Genomic DNA, 13,499 nt, shown 5'->3' with positions numbered 1-13,499 from the left:
TAAATGTAAGCCAGAGGTATGTGCAGGATGTAAATGCATGTACACTGCCATCCATCGATGGTTATCTCGCGGACCTACTGCCCTCTCCGGCCGCGCGGCGTACTAGCTACGGGAGCAGCCCGGAATTTCAATCGCCCAAGAACCAGAGCCCGCCGAGTCGTAACGTGCCGTAACGTGTCGTGGCGTACCGTAACGTATCGTAACGTGCCGTAGCGTACCGAGGCGTCGCCTCAGCGGGCCCATTGGCCAATGGGGCCCCGAGGCGTCGCCAATGGGGGGCCCTTTGAGGTGACGCCAACCCTCTGAGACTACGGGGCCCCCATTGGTGTCGCCACGGGGGCCCCATTAGGGTCACCTCGGGGCCCGTTACGGCCCGCCACGGCACGCCATGACACGTTAAGGCATGCCACGGCACGTCACAGCACGTCACGGCACGTTATGGCACGTCACGGCACGAGACGGCACGTCACGGCACGTCACGGCACGTCACGGCACGCCATGTCACGTCACGGCTCGGCTTGGCGGGCTCTGCTCCTTGGGCGATTGAAATTCCGGACTGCTCCCGTAGCTAGTACGCCGCGCGGCCGGAGAGGGCAGTAGGTCCGCGAGATAGCCATCGATGGATGGCAGTGTACAGGGATAGGACTCCCAAAGTCCCGAACCGACTGGCACGTCGTAAATACCCACTTAGTGGGAATACACGTGATACGGTATGAGCGAAGACGTGTCCACTGGGTAATACAGCTTTTCGTCGGCCATCTTTGAATATCCGCCCCAAGACACCGTTCGTTACCTCCTAGAATGAGTTTCCGAAAAAAACTAACATAAGTGCATACTAATAGAAAACGTAATGTTCCGTATGTATTTTTTTTTTTTTTTTTAATAATTACGACGTTGGGCCACGAATTTCGAGGCGGAAAGGTGAAACAGAAAAAGGGAATTCGGATTCGATCGAAGCTGCGAGGGAGGGGGAGCGAATCATGGCACATGCGGGGGTGACGGCGCGTGGAGAGAGGGGAAAAGAGACGATGGTTATTAATTCGGCCTCGAGGGGGCCACTAATATTCATTTGACCACTGTCCAGCGACATTCGAAGCCCTGGTCGGACCCCAGATCGCCCACGTACGGGGGGACAGGGCAAATTCGCATCCGTCTTTACACCCCTGTCAGGCAGCTCGATAAGCGAATAACTCAACATCGGCATTGTGCATTGCAGAAGTCCTCGAAACTGTCGAATTAATATACAATTCCTAATTCGAGGTCCCCAATCCGTCTCTGTCGGGTCGGAAAGTAATAACGATCCATTTAAAATCGATTTTCAATCGATTAAATCAATGTTTCGGCGGGGACCAAAGATGGCCGCCAAGATAATCGCTTAGACTACGAAGTAGTATAAGGAGATACAACGCCGTGTATTGAAATTGTCCCCACTTTAGGGGTCCAAGATCTTCAGACTTTTCCCGATTTAATGCCGAGAGCTCCTCCTCGATAACATTTTGCAATTAAAAATTATCGTCTGCCACTCTGTCTGGTAGTCTTTATCACGTTAAGGACGTCACATTATGTATATCGTGCGCGGATTATCGTTTCGCTTTGCATACTTTAATTGCAAAATGAAAATCATCTTAGGCAATTTACGTCGGTAGGAAATGGTTTGGACACGTATGATTGGAATTCCCTCAATTTCCGCAAGTAACGCTCGCATCGTTTGATCAGGTGAAAATCTCAGATCCTGGATCCCGATTCAGGAGTCACTTTCTGTGGAACCGACCATTGTCGTTACGTCTCCTTATACTACTTCGTGGCTTAGACCAGCTATATCTAGATCTCGCGTTAGACCTCCCACTCCCCAATTTTCAGTAAGCACGATAGCTTTAACCGTGTGAGTGAGTGTTGGGTCACGTGGTACATTCGTTTACCTCTTACACTGCAAAACGAAGTCTACACATACGTGGTCTAAAATCTGATTGAGTCGAGTTTTACCCTGACACAATGCACCCTAGTTCGTGGGGTCGGCCACGTGGTGCATTCGAATTCCCCCCTTCCACTGGCGGCTCATTTCCGGGATTTTTCTCGGGGAAAAAGGTCGCGGGGAAATAAATACACGAGTCAATAGCTGTCTGGAAACTGACGCGGGTATTTACTTGCTGGGTTCTCGGAGGGGGATAATCGAGAGAGTCTCAGGTGCGGCGGGTCAGTCGGGCGCCCTCGGTCAACCCGTGAAGTTACGAGCGGCGGGAATTTTTGCGGACGAGCCGCCCGCCGAGAAAGTTGCCACCGGGGCAGACTTTTTACGGACCGTCGGGAACTTTCGCGGGGAGTTATGATCGACCCACGTTTCGTCGATCGGCCCTCGTAAAGTCCAGGAGAAAATTGCGTCGGGCGACACCTTCGGCCCGGGACGCAAGGGGAGGGCCGAAAAATAACCAGGGGAATTCCTCGGTCTGGAATAATTAAATAATAAGGGGAAAAATGAATCACCGTCCCGAAATTCCAGGGGCAGGGTAGCAACCCCTTTGTGCGCCTCGGCACAATATAAAAGTGGCGCTAAAGGAGTTAAAGCAGCGGTTTCGCGGGGAGGGCACTCGTACATCTCCCGAATAAAGTGGACCGGACTAATTTAAATGAATTGCGCGTAGAGGATAATGCCACGGGGAAGACTGAAACGCCGAATTCGCCGGATCCCCGGATGAATTCCTCGGCGGCGTTCTCGAGCAATGAGTTCCTCCTTTATGCCGGGGAAGTACAGTATAAAAGTGTTCCTGGAGGAGTCACGAATCTAAGCGAGCCCGGGGATTTTTGCCGGAAGTGCCCGCCCCCGGAATACGTTCCGAGAACGTCGTCAGTAAACCCCAGGAAATTAATCCCTCAGGATAAAACGGCATGATGAAGCCTGGGAGAGGGGCGCCGGGGGGGACGGTGCCGGCGAAGACGAGGCCGTGGACCAAGATGGAGGGCCTTTTTTTATGCACCCCGAAACCCCCGATGCCCCATTCGCCGGGCCCCGATTAACCTTAAAAGTGCGACCCGTCCCCTCAATTTCGACTAAACGCGTCGAATACATCACCCTCTCCGATGTTTCCATGGTTTAGTTACTCTTACCTCCGCGCGACCTACGCGCTGAGAAAAAAGATTACTTGACAAAGAAGTATATATATATATCGTTGCCTGAATCATATTTAATTGCAAGCTACAATTATTTTGTTTAGAAGAAAAATCATATCGTTGATTTGAAGGAATATCCTTTACTCTTCCTGACATTTCTTTGGGCATATTTGATAGCAGGATGGTGTTGTACCAATGTCTGTTTCTTTAAGTCAACAAACTTCTTTTTCTCAGGGTAGAATTCCTCGGCTCGGCATTTCACGCCGGAAGATGTGCAGGCCGTAATTTCCCCGTTTAATATGCAGAATTAATAATTAGAGAAAAATTTGTAAAGAGAAACGGAAGCGGAACGGCGTCCGCGGGGGGGGGAAATACATAATCGCAAGCCGTGGAGCCATTTCGAAGCCCGTACGCTGGCCTCCCAATGTTTACGCTCTGCCTGGCCGTTAATAAGATTTATTTAATTAATGAACGGTGCTCCGCGGCTTTGACGGTACGCGCAACGCGTCAAAAGCTCCGATAACGCGCCGCGAGAAACAAGCGGCTCGTAATCGTTAACTCAATAACGCGGCACGCCCGAATATGGCCGTTTCACCTTTGACCGACATGAAACGCGACCTGCGCCGCGTATCACAAAATTCGATTCGAAATTGTTATTCGGTACGATCTGAAATTACCGCTCCTCCTCCCGGCCTCGAATTTCCGGCGGGGTTTTTCCGCTTTTTTTTTCTTTTTGTTGTGTCTTTTTTTTTCCAATTTTTCGTACACTTTTTCGCCGACCATTTTTCTTCCGATAACCAGATAACAATGGATGGCGAAGGAAGGGATGCAAATTGAAATTCACGGGGGTGAAATTTGGCGTACAATTTCCGAGATTAAGCCGCACAATTGAAGTTACTTCCAAAGTGACTTTTATCCCGTCCGTGGCCATTAGGTACCCACGATTACTGCGGGAAATTAACGGTCTTAACAAATCGCGGTAGTTATTTCTTCTTAAGCGATTGTAATTACGCTCGTTAACCCCTTTAAGGTACTAATGAACGGAAGGCAACCCACCCCGCTTTCCGAATATTTTTCCCGTGGAATCGTAAGACACCCACGTTCAAATGAGGTTTCTCGGCCGGGATAAAATCCGAGGATTCTGACGGTGTTTAAAAGTATTACGAGAAGGTGGAATTGATTAACAATTTAGTCGGGACAATCTTCTTTTTCATTTTCCATTTAATATTCCTTTTTTCTTCCCTTTCAATCCCAGCGCTATTAACGATGGCTCGGAATACGAATGGCGGGTACGCGGGCAATTGCAATTATTTATTGCAAAAATTAAAGCAACGAACGAAACGCCGGGAAAAAAAAATAAAATGAAGCGAGAGAGGAGAACCGGGCCCGGTGTAATTGCGACTTCGGCGCCGTTAGAAAACGGCAACAAAGGGGAAACGGCTGCGTCAAAGGCCACTAACGGAGTGGATGGAGAACGGCAAACAATTTTCATGAAACAAATTTTAATTGCGACTCATCGTCGATGTTTACGCGCTCTGCGCGACGCCGGCGAAACTTTCGACGCGCGCTTTCCTCGGCACATCTACCTACTGTTGGTACGGTAGGAAATATACTAGACAGGACAGAAATTAAACAAAAACGGGAAAAAAAAAAACGGCCGCGTGCGAGTTCGTTTCCCTGCGCCGACGTTTTCTCCCAGCGTTAATCGCGGCTCGCGTGGCGATGACTTTCGCCCACATTCGGCCAATTAAACAAATTAATAAATTAACACAGAATACATTTTTTTTATGATTACGATAAATCGACGCCCTTCGATTCTCGATTGTTTCCAGGTACTGGAACACTAGGGCTCAGAGGGGAGGAATTTTTTAGGGATTTTCGAGTTGCTCGTGTGCGAGAACAGCCTCGCGAATTTGGATTAAATAATTTAATAAATTAATATATTAATAAATCCAGAAGGTAATTACCATGGTTTTTGTTACAATTACGATAAATCGACGCCCTTCGATTTTCGATTATTTCCAGTTGCCGGAACACCAGGGCTCAGAGGGGAGGAATTTTTTAGGGATTTTCGAGTTGCTCGTGTGCGAGGACAGCCTCGCCAATTCGAATTAAATAAATAAATAAACACGAACGATCATTCACATGAGTTATCATTATGATCACGATAAATGGACGCCCTTTGATTTTCGATTATTTCTAGTTGTCGGAACACCAGGGCTCAGAGGACAGGAATTTTGAGGGATTTTCGAGTTGCTCGTGTGCGACGACAGCCTCGCCAATTCGAATGAAATAAATAAATAAACACGAACGATTATTCACATGAGTTATCATTATGATCACGATAAATGGACGCCCTTCGATTTTCGGTTGTTCCCAGTTGCCGGAACACCAGGGCTCGAAGGGGAGGAATTTTTTAGGGAATTTCGAGTCGCTTGTGTGCAAGGACAGCCTCGCGGATTCAAGCGGTCATCGTGGACGCGATCGAAATCCTATTATTAACCTTGAACTCGAAATCCGCCACCGGCCCCGATCACTCGAGCCCCACCCCCAATGATGAAATTTGAAATCCGGGATACAATGATCGGGCCGAAATTGCAAAACGTTGGGGCTCGCATTTACGTCGGGCCGCGCAAATACAGGGCGCAAAATCGCACCAATAATGTTTCCCTCGACATTTGCACGTGCAATATTGTTAACGGACCTGTGCACCCCCGTCAAAAGCGGGCGAATGCAAATCGCCGCAATTCGCGAGCCCTTGCGATTCCTCGAAACACGAAATTCGGGCGGACTTGCCGCGATGGACGTTTAAAAAAATTCCTAATATTTACATTTTTCAAACGGGGTAGGAACTTTTGGGTGGGATGGAGGAGGAGTAAAAAAAATGGAACGGTACGAATTTATCCCCGGTATTTTCGCCCAAACGCGAAGCGCCGTTCGCCTAATTCGCGCGAGCGCCGGTGGCTCGCGAAAACCGAGAATTTTAAAGCAGTCACTCAAAAGCCGGCCTGCAACTTCCGAGTGGCTCCGAAAACAATGGGCGATTTTTTTTTGCGAAATTCACCCGCTGCCAGCCGGGCGCACCAAGTATTTTTTGATTTCCACCGGGCGTGCCTGCCGTTATTTGTTTGCTCGCTTTTTGCCCTCCCGGCGGGGGGAGAAAAAAAAAGAGATAACACGTAAGCTCCATCTACGCTTCCTGAAATATAGGAAACCGCGGGTATTCCGGTTAATTAAATGGAAAAAATAATACCCCGGGTAAACGCGGCTCGTCGAGAGTGACTCAATTTCGAGAATGCTTCTCCGCGTTGCCGGCTCTGATGCTCTCTCCTGCCTTTTCGGTGATATCGACTGATAGTGCTTGGTCCACAATTCTGTTTATGCGCGCGCACTCGACAATCGATTCCCGACGATGAGAGAGAAAACGTCACGCACTTTCTCAGCCTCCGGTGAACGGCGAGCTCGTATTTTGCGCCACGTTCGTTCCGAAGGCGCGTGAAATGTGTCGAATGTAGAAAAGGAAGAAGACGAAAAAAATCGCAGAAAATCCCGCCTGAAAAAGTCCTCCCCCTCGAGAGGACGCCGAATAATTTTCGAAATACCGTAAAACTGTATTATATATCCACTCGTTAAAGGGCAGAAAAAAAAAGGAAAAAGAAACGCCCCGCTCTTTTTCCCGGTCGAAGCATGGACCACTGCACGCCTTAATTACTGCGGCTCTGGCGAAGGCGTAAAAGTTTCACAGGGCTTGCAACTTTGATAATGTTATCGCATAACGTTAACACCGGAGACTTCGCGAAGGACCGGGCGGCTGAAAGTATTAAAAACCGGGGCAAAAAAAAAAATCCGTCTACCAGGAAAATGTGAAATCCGTCGAAAATGCAGCTGACGAGCGGTAACCCTCCTTGATGTATATACAGGGGACGCGGATTCAATATTTAATGTAACGTCATTTAATCTAACTTAATTTAACGTAATTGCGGATCCTCGAAGAACCTGCCGGGTCTTCAGAGGTACTGCTCGTTTTTCGCGAGGATCTTCAGCGTCTCGTTACCTGAGCTCGGTTGAAAAATCCGACTTTCGGGTATTATGAAAAGAATCGTTAACACGTGCATCGCACTCGTTAGCCGATTAAGAGGAAGCCTCGTGTTTTCCCGGGCTCTAGGGAACACGGATCAGTGCACGGCATAATTGCAGCTGGCCGGCACTCGTATGCAAATTTCTCCGCGTCTACCGTCGCCACGTACGAGACTGGAGCGCGTGTACACACGCGTATGCACGTATAAAGCGGGCACGTGGTGTGCGAACGTAAACGCGCACCTACTGTAAACGAGACTACCCAAATGTTTTTACAGAGACCCTCTTCTCGGAGGAGATAACAGAGATTGAGAATTAGCGGGAAAAAGAGGCAGCCAGGAGGACGGCGGGATTCACATTTCATCGCCGAATTTCCATCCCCCTTCCGCCTTATTTTTCCATTTGTCCAATTCTTCCATTTTTTAGGGAAGCCCGGAATTCGTCGATTTACCACTTCCCCGGTAATAATCGGCTTGAGTGTTGGACAAACGAAAGGAATTCCAGACCCGAAGTGGATAAGTGCCGGTTAAGTGGTGGAGAAACGGCGCCGCCATCGCCGAGGTAACGAGTTTCGATTCTGGCGATTTTTCTCACATTTCTTGCGCTTTTCCCTCTACCCCGAGTTTCCCCGCGGAAATTAAAATCGCAAAGGGGCTCTTTGAGACGTAGGTGGCCGCAACGTATGGGGAAAAAAAAGAAACTAGCTCGCGTTCCTATTGCGGTGCCTGCGTCGTCGCATGCTCTTAAACTAGTTAAAGGAAGTCCAACTTAGTCGGGGAACCTCGACTTCCTCGAGTTCGAGCTCTCGCCGGAGAAAAATCGGCCAATTAATTGGAAGGTCGGAACTCGCCGTTGAAAATCATCGGGCCCCAAATCGGCGGAACTCCTTTTTTTCGGGGCGTGATCGGTGTTTCGCCGAGTTCGCGCCTCCACCTTGGAAATTTCGGATTTTGACGGATTATCGAGGCCCCACTCGTTTCGACCGGGTTCCCGATGGGAGGATGGCAGGAGAGTATTTTTCACCGGTCGCCAGAACCGATCCGCTAATTGCGAATCAATTGCGAATTATTGCCTTTTCTCGCTGAGCCGATCATTTCTCATTTCGGCTGCGTTTCGCCCGGGCCCGGGGAAATTAAATGGACTTTCGCCGGGCGGTCCGGCTTTTTCGCGCGGAATGCCTGGAAAAAAATGGCCGATATTACATTCTTTGTGCCCGGACGCGTGCCACGGCCAAATCGTCAATTGTCGTGAAATTGGCCCAGGAGGGCCTTCGCCAGAAAATGTACGCGTCCGATTTTCCCCCCCAAAACTAGTCTCTCTTACAAAAAAAAAAAAGGCTTTCGGAATGGTCGACGGTCCTCTCGAGGCGAAATCCCTCTCAGAGATCTTAACCCTTTAATTACGAAACGTCATTACAGTGCCTTCCGTCTGACCGATATTTTTTTACGAAGCGAAGACCTGCGAAATGTGCGACCTTAAAATAACGTGTAAATGACGTCAAAGGGTCGCGTTTATTAAATTTTTCCCCGAACTGGGTGCATCGAATCGTTTCAAACTTTACAGCGTGAATATGGGGGCTATAAGAAAGGTCCTGACACCCATGGAATTCTAATTTATTTAAAATTTGTTTACAGACATTTAAAATTTTTTGTATAAAAAATTTAGGCACTTTGATATCCCCTTAAGCGCGATAAACTATCGGCTCGATGAAAAGTAGGATACTTAAAAATCAACTACGCCCTCTCGCACGTTGCCTCGTCCTTTTGGCTGGCGAAAAGGCTGGCAGTGCCAAATATGCAGCGATAATTCAGCAGTTGGAACCTCCGCCGGAATCCTTTGTCTAGGGCATTAAATAAGCGCTGCGATCCTTTACGGGTCTCGTTGCATCCTGCTCCTCCGTCTCGTCCCCATAATTTTTAGGATCCCCCCGAGTAAATCCAATCCCCTTCGAGGAGAGTCGATTTACCGGACCCTCGTCATAGGTCTAATTGCTCGAATTTCCGCGAGCGCTCGTCATCGGGCACCCTCGAGAGATATTCCTTGTTTTCGAGGCAGAGCGAAGCGGGACCTCGTCATCCCGTGTACGGCATTAAATGTATTATCTCTTCAAGGATATACTTCTCCCGGAGTGCTTCCTCACAAATCCTGGCTAACTGCTCTTTACGATCCTATTTTTCATCCCTCGCCATCCGTGGCATCCCGCTCGTATACAAAATACCAGGCGATATCTTCTCCTCGCCCTCACTCCCCATCGGCAACCGCCATTATTCCCTGGGAATTTACGACGTGATGCGCCGCCCGCGTAAAAAATGCAGAATTTCATCTCGAAATGATTTCTGCCCTATTTCGTTAATTCCCGAAGGCGCTGGAAATTTCATCGGGGCGACGTGATGCGCCATCCACGTAAAAAATGCAAAATTTCATCTCCAAATGATTTCTGCTTTATTTCGTTAATTCCCAAAGGCGCTGGAAATTTCATCAAGGCGACGTGATGCGCCGCCCGCGTAAAAAATTCAGAATTTCATCTCGAAATTATTTCTGCCGTATTTCATTAATTCCCGAAGGCGCTGGAAATTTTATGGAGGCGACGTGATATGCCGCCCGCATAAAAAATGCAGAATTTCATGTCGAAATGATTTCTGCCCTATTTCATTAATTCCCGAAAGCGCTGGAAATTTCATCGAGGCGTGAAGCCAAAAGCGCGAAACGTCCCTCGGCCTGGCCGAGAAAGCGGACGAAAGTAAAAGTGAGCAAAAGCTCGAACTCGAGAGCCGAATTCTGCGCGGACAAAACGGAGCGGATGACACAGTTCCTGCAAAAATAGCGTTCGCTATTTCTGGGTGCCGCGACGGTACGGGGCAGACAAATAAGCGCGGGACCTCTCCTCGGGATAGCAATCAAAGATAAACGAACCGTTGATTAAAACGTCCCTGCTATTAAATTATCGGCGAGCCTCCCTTTCGGACCTAGAAAAAGTGCGCGTTAAACAAACCCTCCCCTCTCCGATATTTATTCCGCCCGCTACGCCAGTCGCGTCGAATATCTGTAAATATATTTTAATATTCATTAAGCCTTGATTAAGTATTCACGGATACCCGGGATATCGAGAAAAAGCATCTTGTAAACGCTCGCCGGGGGTTTTTGCGCGCCAAAGTGCGCTCGCCCTCCCATCCATCTCCGCGCCTATTTCCACGGAGAGGTAGAGCGTGAGAGGGAGTGAGAGGGCGCGAGGCCGCGCGGCCCGGGAGCGAGAGAGAGGGGAGACAAGGGCGGGCTCCCCGTTGGAGGAGTAATTCATTTCCGCTTATTTACTCGGAAACGCGCGGCGCGGCCACCGCGCATGCGCGGGCCGCGCTTCCCCTGTCGTTTCACGGGCTCGTTTGCATTCCCGGTAAACACGCGTGCGACCGTTCCGCCCGCGTCTCCGCTCGCGCGGAATCGAACGGCAGCGCGCGCCGCGGTGGCTGTCAAATGCCGCGCCGAACTTTCGGAATGGAGGTCGCGTTATTCGAAACGACGGCCGCCATCTTGGCAAGGCGCCGGATTACCGAACTTCCTGGATGACGGGGAAGAGACCGAACCCGGGAATGCGTCGCGGTTTGTTAGGATCAAATGGTGCCTGATCCGTAGAATTCACTCGAATACCCTACTTCCATGCTCCAGAGGCACGGATCGATGACAAGACGGGAAGAAATTCGCAGTTTACAAACCGTGCAAGACGAATGGCGGTCCAAACTTCGCGCACGGAGTTGCCGACCCGAGAGATCGATTTTAAAAGAATTATTATAAAAACGGAGCCGATTCAGGCGGTCCCGGGATTCAGTAACGGCGGATACTCCGTAATGGCTCTCGCAAGGGCACCTGGGATCCTTAAAAGTTCCCAAAGAGAAATAAAAAAAAAGTGGGTCTGGGGGGCGGGAAATTTAAGCTCCATTAGGCGACGTATCGTCAGGTCGCGGGATATCGGCCCGATGCGCCGTAAATCCTCGAGCCGAATACTCTAAAAGTCGGGCCCATAATACCGTCATTTTTCATTCGCAATTTCGAGTTTCCGGCGCGCGCGGTGTTTATTGCACGGTTCGTCGAAACTCATAGGTAGCGCGAAAAACTGGCCGAGCGCGTTTACGTCTCGAGGAGGGCATTTAAAGCCGAGAGCCCGAAGTGTCTAAAATGTTTCAAAGGCCCCGTTGACGCGCGCCTCGTCCCTCGATGGCGATAACGCTCCCCGGCCGCCCTCCCCTCGGACTAAAAATACATGCGCAATTACGTAAATGCACGTCACTCGAGATTACGGTAAACGGGATGCAACGTCAACGTTCGAGTTCGGCCGTCGCACGGCCTTACGTAATTCCCCTCCGGTTTTCGGGAGGAGGGATTATTATTTCACCGGCCCTATCGAATTTCCCAGGTCGCGATCCGCGCGCGGAAACGCACCGCGCCAATTCGACCGCACTCCCCGAAATGTATTCGTTGACGAGAAGTGAAGGCCGGGAATTACTTAAAATCATGTATACGCATATTTCCACGTTCCGGTACACGCGTATATCCACCGTGTACTCGATGTACATGTGCATCTTTAGAAAGAAAACCCGAGGCTCAACCGCCATCTATTTGCATCCCTCCTGAAACTGGGTACGGCGTGACGTCACGCCGCGAGCGAGACACGACACAGCGCGACGTCACCGGGCGAACCGCGAGATGCGCGCGCAAGAGAGAGAGGGAACGCATGGCCAATACAGAGGAGCGACAAGGACAGCGCGCGGTTTGCCGCGGCTCCGCCGGCAGCGCAGTGGCGCCTCGGTCTCCCTCCCCTCTTGCTCTCTCGACCCCCTTCCCCCTCTGGCGGCTCTCGTTCACCGCGACGCGCGCCGCATTTGTTTACCGGCCGCGTCCGCGGATTCGGCGGGTCCCGTGCACTCGCGCGGAGGGAGAGCGTGCGTGGCCAGCAGACTTACCGGACCGCTCCTCGTCCACGGAGCGCGATTGCAGGTCGGCCACGAGATGGACCGGCGCGCACTGCCGCCGACATGCCGCCACGGGGATATTCCGCGTTCCGCGTTCCGAGAGCACCGACCGCGCTGCCCGAGAGAGTAGCGCCGCCACGCCACCGCGTCGCACTGGCCAACCTACGTGAATGGACCAGCCGGGCCGCGTGGGGAGGGCTGGGTGTTGCGGAAACTGGGGGAAACTCTAGGGGAAATGTTCGAGCCGCAAGGGGAAAGGCGCGTCGCAAAGGTCAGGGATGGCGTGGCTATGCAAAGGCGACTAACGGAAGGATGATCGTCTTCCGACGTGTCGACTCTGGAATATACATATATGTTCTTCGGGTGTATTTTGATGAAATACATTCGAATCTCCTTGTTGAAAAACGCATGTTAAGGGGTAGCTCAACCTCCTCCGGGGTCGACCCCCCGCGAAATAAAAATGCGAGTTGACCTCTTGGCTCTCTTAGAAATATCTTAGTAAATTCTAAATCGATATCTTAACGAGGTAAAGAGTCTACTTGGGCGCTGTATCTGATCGAGAGTTTTAGATGTATGAGTATTCTTTTTTGCTCATCACTGGCTACGTGACCCTCGGTCGGGACGCCATTGTTTCAGTGTGCCTTCCCGGTGCTGCTATCTACCTGGGACAGGCCGCATCATTTTCTTTATAATAATAGATTTAAAGATCATACCTACGCGCTCGATCATGAAAATGATCACGCTTATCAGTGTGGAAAATTATATAGGTTTTCGAGATCGAAGCGCGAACGTTGGATTTAAATGCTTATACTTACGCAGTCGTCGAGTATACTTTCTCGAGGAATTGCCTTGAACTCTCGAAATCAACTTGCGTCCTATATGTTACACGGGTCGGAGTTTGTATTCACCTAACGGTGATCGGGTAATTCCGAAGGTTCGGTGTTCCAATTCCTGAAGCAACCGAACTTTGAAAGTCTTATTCCCTTTTCGTTCGCATTCAATCGGCTTTACCGCGATCAACGATTAATTCGAATCAAGCTTCTTTGACTCACTTAAACGCTTCCCCTTAGAACGCACAATTGCAGTCAATCATATTCATTTAAACGATTCGAAACCGCCTTTAATGGTCCCGATAAATTAACGTACATACACAGACGTTGAATCGACAATTTGAAAGTCGAATCTCAGTGCCTGGAGGCGACCGTTTCGAGGTCGTAAGAAAAAAAATCGAGTTCCTTCGAGCGTGCCTCATGTGGTCGATCAAAGGTTGAGAAAGAAAACCAGTCAAGAGACCCGCATGATCGGCGATCGAAGCGTCCTCGTCGCACTCACGTCACCAAGGGGGAAGAGAGA

General features: G+C 50.1%; 1 protein-coding gene across 4 annotated transcripts in view; it reads right to left on the bottom strand.

Moving 5' to 3' along the window:
• LOC105697253 (transcriptional-regulating factor 1) overlaps positions 1-13,293 on the bottom strand; it is a 263,174-nt gene extending 249,881 nt beyond the window's left edge. For 2 of the 4 annotated variants that reach the window (XM_012420399.1, XM_012420405.1), the window contains exon 1: positions 12,962-13,293. The gene's annotated coding sequence lies outside the window, so the exon portion shown is untranslated. Of the gene's footprint in view, positions 1-12,137; positions 12,249-12,961 lie in introns of those variants that run through there. The other 2 variants (XM_012420401.1, XM_012420400.1) reach the window with 2 other exon arrangements.
• Between the last annotated feature and the right edge of the window lie 206 nt (positions 13,294-13,499).

The sequence above is a fragment of the Orussus abietinus genome, unplaced genomic scaffold (genome assembly GCF_000612105.2).
Source record: "Orussus abietinus isolate OABI.00-Male unplaced genomic scaffold, Oabi_2.0 scaffold42, whole genome shotgun sequence".
Taxonomy (NCBI): domain Eukaryota; kingdom Metazoa; phylum Arthropoda; class Insecta; order Hymenoptera; family Orussidae; genus Orussus; species Orussus abietinus.
The sequence above is the reverse complement of the archived record's forward strand: the minus strand, read 5'-3'. Positions and strand labels throughout refer to the sequence as shown.